Source organism: Rhinopithecus bieti, unplaced genomic scaffold, assembly GCF_001698545.2.
Source record: "Rhinopithecus bieti isolate Rb0 unplaced genomic scaffold, ASM169854v2 scaffold_82361, whole genome shotgun sequence".
NCBI classification, from domain to species: Eukaryota; Metazoa; Chordata; class Mammalia; order Primates; family Cercopithecidae; genus Rhinopithecus; species Rhinopithecus bieti.
In genome coordinates this window covers 311,337-317,873 of record NW_016830492.1, presented here as the reverse complement: position 1 = coordinate 317,873, position 6,537 = coordinate 311,337, and positions in this window count along the sequence as shown.

Sequence of the window (6,537 nt, the reverse complement as noted above, 5' to 3'; positions counted from 1 at the left end):
TCTCACCTGAAAAAGGGTTCCAGGTACGTGGTGTGTCATCCGCATCCCTGGCCCCATCCCTTCTGAAATGTAGAGAGAAAAGATGTGTGTCACTTCCACACAGAAGCTTTTCGAGCCAGGAAGTGGTTCACCATGTTCCCTTTCCTTCTGCCACAGTGACCAAGTGTTCCAGGGAGAGACTGCTCCAGCAGATGACAGGGAGCAGATCTACAGCCAATCGGGAAAGGATGTGGTGGAGAAGATCAGTCTCTAAGTCACTAAGATTTGGGAGCCGCTTGTTACTGTAGCATAAACTAAACTAGCCTGTCCTGACTAACATATCCACAAACACAGACTTCCAGGATAGAAGGGATGGGGCCAGGGATGCTGAGGACACACCATGCACCTGGAACCCTTTTTCAGGTGAGTACCTGGGGCCTACCTCACTCCAGAATCTCCCCTGCAAATTTCACACTAGAACCATGGAAATGAAGCACACTGAATTTTATAGTTTCATTCTTTCCTGCTCGTGACCAAACACTTCAGTACTAATGACTAACTACTCCAACCAAAAAAAAAAAAAAAAAAGTGTGACATGGGATGTAGGCAGCTTGTCTGTGCTCCGTTTTCACAGCCCACAGCTATAAATAATACCATTAGGAAAGCACACATTGCCTTAGATGGAAGGCACAAAGAAAAGCACTTTCTCTGATAGTTTAGCAACACATTCAGATTTCATGTCTCAAGGTAAAAATAGGCCTAACAAATGAATTAAATTTGGAAGCTGAGCTGAAGTGAAGAACACTGGCATTATAAAGCATGCCATAGGAGGAAAGAGAGACTTATAAGGCTCTGTATTCTCTCTGCTGGTGGGCAGGATAGAAGGGTGGAAAAAAGGATTTTCCTGAGAAATAAAAATAATCAGCAAGAGTCAGAAATTAAAAATATCATCCTTATTAAACTAGTAACAAAAAGAAACTCTGAAAATCATGCAAAGGATAAAATAAATCTCAACACAGGGTTTTTTTCTGTGTACTTTCAACATCGGGGGGAGAAAAGATACAAGGACAATAGATGTCAAAGAAGGTTTGCAAATACATCATAAACATCCAGTTCAATAACTCATGTTTTGATTGGTTAGAATTTTTTTGTTTCTATAAAACCCATTCATTTCTATCGTGAAGTTTTCAGTGATATTTTTTCATGGTTCTAGTTCCTAAGCAATGGAAATATGAGAAGATGCTATCTTTCCGAAAAGATTTTTTTTCTTTATTATACTTTAAGTTCTAGGGTACATGTGCATATACGTGCAAGGTTGTGTACTATGGATACGCTTGTGCCATGTTGGGTGGCTGCATACCGCGTCAATCTCAGCACATCAGTTCGTCTTTATATCATGTATGAGAGCTCCCCAATGCAATCACTCCCCCCTCCCCCCCCTCCGCCATGATAGGCCCTGATGTGTCGAGTTCCCGCTACCCGGTCCAAGGATGTCACTTGCTCAGTTCCCACCTATGAGTGCAGAACGATGCGGTGTTTGTTTTCTGTTCTTGTGATAGTTTGCTAAGAATGATGTTTCCAGCTGCATCCCAGTCGGCCTACAAAGGATGCAAATTCATCCTTTTTTATGGCTGCTAAGTATCTCCATGGTGTATATGTGGACCACATTTTCTTAATCCAGTCTGTCACAGATGGACTATTCGTGGTTGATTCCAAAGTCTTTTGCTATTGTGATAGTGCCGCAATAACCATACATGTGCATGTGTCTTTAAACATCAACTGCTGGGCACATGGGCCATGCTATAATCGCCAGACTGTTCGGGAGGCCAACGGTGGAAGAGGAAAGGATCACTTGAGCCCAGGAGTTTGAGACCAGCCTGGGCAATGTACTGGGATCCTGTCTCTACCAATAATAATAATAACAATAATAATTATAAATTAATAATTAATTAACTAGCCAGGCATGGTGGCAGACACCTGTAATCCCAGTTACTCAGGAGGCTGAGATGGGAGGATGACTGGAGCCCAGGAGGTCAAGGCTACAGTGAGCTGTGATCACGCCCCTGCACTCCAGCCTGACTGACAGAGCAAGACCCAACCTGGAAAAAAAAAAAAAAAAAAAAGCCATCAACCCATCAACCTTTGTTTTTTTCTTAATGCTACAGCCTCAGGAAAGGAATTTCTCCACCCTATACCATACAAGAACTTAAAAATAAATTGTCTTCTTATATCCAAATATATGCTATTTATGTCAAAGTATAAATTGTATTTAACACTGAATTGTCAGTTTCTTGAAAGTAAGAATCATTTTTTGCTCTTTTATATCCCTCTTAGGACCTACCTAGTACAGTACTAATACCCAATAGGTGCTCAATACATATTTTTCAATCAAATAAAGTCACTTTCTCTATCAGCCCCACTTTGCTTTAAGTGGCCTACACCATGTTGATGGAAATTGGTGTAACTTTTTTGCCAGGAAAGCATTAGTAGACAATAACAGCATATCCTAACTCTATGTCTATATCTGTGGGCCTGAAATATTCCCTAAACTGCACCACTGGCATCATCAGCGAGTAAGAATAACTCAGTGTAATTACCTCACTGAACAGCTGAAGAACTGCTTGAATATGCCAAAAGTCCCATGGCCATGGTGATTTGCCCAGATCTCAGTTGTCCAAGCCCAGCCCTTAAATACAGGTGATGCTTTTCCCAGAGATCCAAATGGTTTGGGCACGCAGCTAAGATAACTCACAGTCATAATCATAAGAAATCAGAGGACTTCTGTGTTCATTGTAGACACAAGCCTGTAACAACTTATTCCTGGATTTCTGGACAATTCTTCTGGCCACCTCCTCCAAGCATAGGAGATCTAAGTAACCTGTCATCCCATGTGGTCAACAATGGTTGTGCAACTTCTCAATCACAATGCAAGGTATTCTTGATTAATTTGTGAACAGTTTGCTTCTGCTGCTTCAAGACCAAATAGCATGTTGTAGCATGTTGGGACAAGGCAGAGTTTTAATGTCATAAACTGAAATGTGAGTTGTAAGAAACTTTATGTTTTATATTTATTAAATTATTAGCAGAGATTTCCAGAAGACTGAAAACCCTGACTCCAGCGATGGTGTTTTCCAGTTTAACAACAGAACCTAAATTAAGATAAAATAATGCAGACTAAGCCCGCCACAGCAGCTCATGCCTGTAATCCCAGCACTTTTGGAGGCTGAGGTAGGTGGATCACCTGAGGTCAGGAGTTCGAGACCAGCCCAGCCAACATGGTGAAACCCAGTCTCTACCAAAAATACAAAAAATCAGCCAGGTGTGGTGGCGTGCGCCTGTAATCCCAGCTACTTGGGAGGTTGAGGCAGGAAAATCACTTGAACCTGGGAGGTGGAGGTTTCAGTGAGCTGAGATCATGCCATTGCACTCTAGCCTGGGTGACAAGAACAAGACTCCATCTCAAATAATAATAATAATAATAATAATAATAATAATAATGCATACTAGGGCTAAAAAAAATCTTGTTTTTTTTTTAAATGAATAGACTATGAACTATATCATTTTTGCCTGAGGTTTAGTGACTTCAAGATCATTTATGCAAAGACTTAAAGCAAAATTGGAAATTTCAGATTTACCTTTCATACTGAAAAGATTCAACAAACACTAATAATGCTTACTGTGTGTCAAGTACTGGGTCAGGGCCAGGCGCAGTGGCTCAATCCTATAATCCCAGCATTTTGGGAGGCCAAGGCGGGCAGATCACCTGAGGTCAGAAGTTCGAGACCAGCCTGGCCAATATGGTGAAACCCTGTCTCTACTAAAAATACACAAATTAGCAGGGCATGGTGGCACATGCCTGTAGTCACAGTTAGTTGGAAGGCTGAGACAGAAGAATCGCTTGAACCCAGGAGGTGGAGGTTGCAGTGAGCTGAGATCACGCCACTGCACTCCAGCCTGGACAACAGAGAAAGACTCTGTCTAAAAAAAAAAAAAAAAAAGTGCTGGTCAGGCACTAAAATTATGAACATATGAACAAGGTGTTATTAAAAGTTTGTAGCACTTGTTAAATATTGCATACATTTATCTTGCATTGCCTTCACAATCAGGATAGCATCTGTAAAACCCCAGAAAACATGCTCTCCAATTTTCAAGCTCAAAAAAAATTTTAAATAAAGACATAACTCAGAGTTAACCTCAATGAATATGGTTGCTTACGCATCTATAGTAATATCATTGACAATCAGCCATTGTTGATAAGCCTATGCAAGGTCAAATTCTGCAGAGATCCTGAATCTGGAAGGAAGAATAAAAAGCAAGTTGACTGCAGAATCTGGATGTGGATTCATTCATCTATCTGTTTTTTGTAAATTGATCTATTCAACAGATATTTGTTGAATCCCTGGTATGAGCATATCCCTTTCTAGGCATTGGAATACCACGGTGAATAAAATTATAAGTCTTCCTCTACTTGCATTTATATTTTAGTGGGAGTGACATAATATAAACAAGCAGGGAAATAAAACATATAATTTCAGTAAGACTAAGTACTACGATAATGTAGTAGAAACCAATTGGTGTAGTGTGAGGCAAAATAGATGGTGAACATCTCAGGTGGATGGTATTTTGGCAGGGAAAACCCCACACACACATACACAAGCACACACACAATGAGGTTACATTTACTTTCCATTTTAATTAAGCAAAATCCCAAGAATATTGCTGAAACAAGGGGCCCAAGGAAAGAAGGAATGGATCCAATATGTCTCAGCTCAACTCCCCAGCCTTCCCTGATGCCTCCAAAGAGATGTTACAACTACCAGTGATACTATACATGGCATTTTTTGCAGAGCAAATTCTGGGTGTAGTAAAGAATTATCAGCTTCTGAGATGAAAAATAAAATACACCAAGGCAACAGCCTTGCAAGTCATATTATTACGCTGAGAAAAAAATTCAGATCACTTTATTATTTCCATCAGCATATAAAAAATTGAGTCTGGAAGGTTTAGATCGTAGAGCTCTACAATGATGTGGAAGAGAAGCCTACCCTCCTATCACAGCTAGTCCATCTCTATGGCAAAAAGAGTGTCATAAAGGAAATAAAAGAAAGTCTGTCCTTTTCTGGAAATAATATTGATGAAAAAGAGAGAGAAGAGAGGAACAGAGACAAGTTAATGTGTGCCTCCAAATTTTCTTCATCTTGGCTTCATCTAGGAAAAAAAAAAAAAAGTTAGAAGTGAGATACCAATGAGATCAGCTACCCCAAATTGGAAGTTTGAAAGGGGCTGCTTAGCCGAGTATCCAGTCTGAGGTACAGTCACTGAAAGTAACCATAGCAGTATCCTGTGGTTAGGCAAAAAGCCTTGAGCTTTAGTGTTCCCAAGTCACACTCATTTCCCTGTTGCTTGGGTTCAAAATGAGTATAATCCGGTAGGCTAACCATGGAGCCCACCAGAGCAAAGCATAAGGACTCCACAAGAGAAGCTGAATAGGACCCACAGAACACAAGGCCAGATGGAGGACCTGCCAGAGACTCTGTGGTTGATGCCAAAACAGCTAGGGGCCACATTAGTAGCATTTCTTGAGCCAAAAGAACACTCCACAAGTTTATATGCTACAGTCCTCAGCTCTGAAAGCCAGGAGATAACTTAGAGATCAAGAAAGCAAAGGTCATGACCTTGGGGCCCAGAAGACACTATACCTAAAGACCCCCAAATCTTCTCCTTTGCTTGGACTGTACGAGATTAAGCAATACTCACTTCCACACTCACATGGACTCAATGCTGTAGACAGGGACAAGAGGCAATGAAAACTATCTGAGAATGAATATTTTTATTCATATGAGAGACTAAATATTACCTAAAGGGATTGTTTAAATTGTCAGATTGGACTAATTTTAAAACATACTAGCAATTTAATTAAGTTTTCCCACAAACCAGAAAGTAGAAGGTCCTAGATGAGACAGGCTCTAGAAAAAATAAAGGAACTATGTTTCTTTGCACATCTAAATTGTGCTATGAGTTAAATGCTGAACCCTGCCACACAAGCTACAAGATTTGCCCAGTTTCTCTCAGACTGCCTGTGGGGCTAATGTACTGTGGTTAGAGAAAGAGCTGCTGCCAGGCATGAGTCCAAACTATGCAGAACTGAAATAATTATTTGCAGAATAGTCACTTATTCTATTCAGAATTAAATTAAGAAGTTCCTTCTAAATGGAAAAAGCAGAGACTACTTTCTGAAGCCTAGATGTTTAACAGGTGTCAATTTTTTTTTTTAGGGGTTGAAAGTCAGAGACTTGACAATGCAAGGCACATCATCAAAGAGACAACACTTTCTAGAAATATAATGGTTTCAGAGGGGTTTGTTTATGAGGAAAAAGAGACGGGAATAATTAAAGCTCTCATAATAAGTACATCTTTCCATAAATGTGGACCTTAAATTATTTTAGTTTGTTAGTTTTAAAAGATCACAAATGAATTTAAGAAGTAAATAAGAAAAATGCTCTCAAATATCAAACCCTGGTTTGTTTTGGAGAAAGTTAAAATAATAATAAATATGGA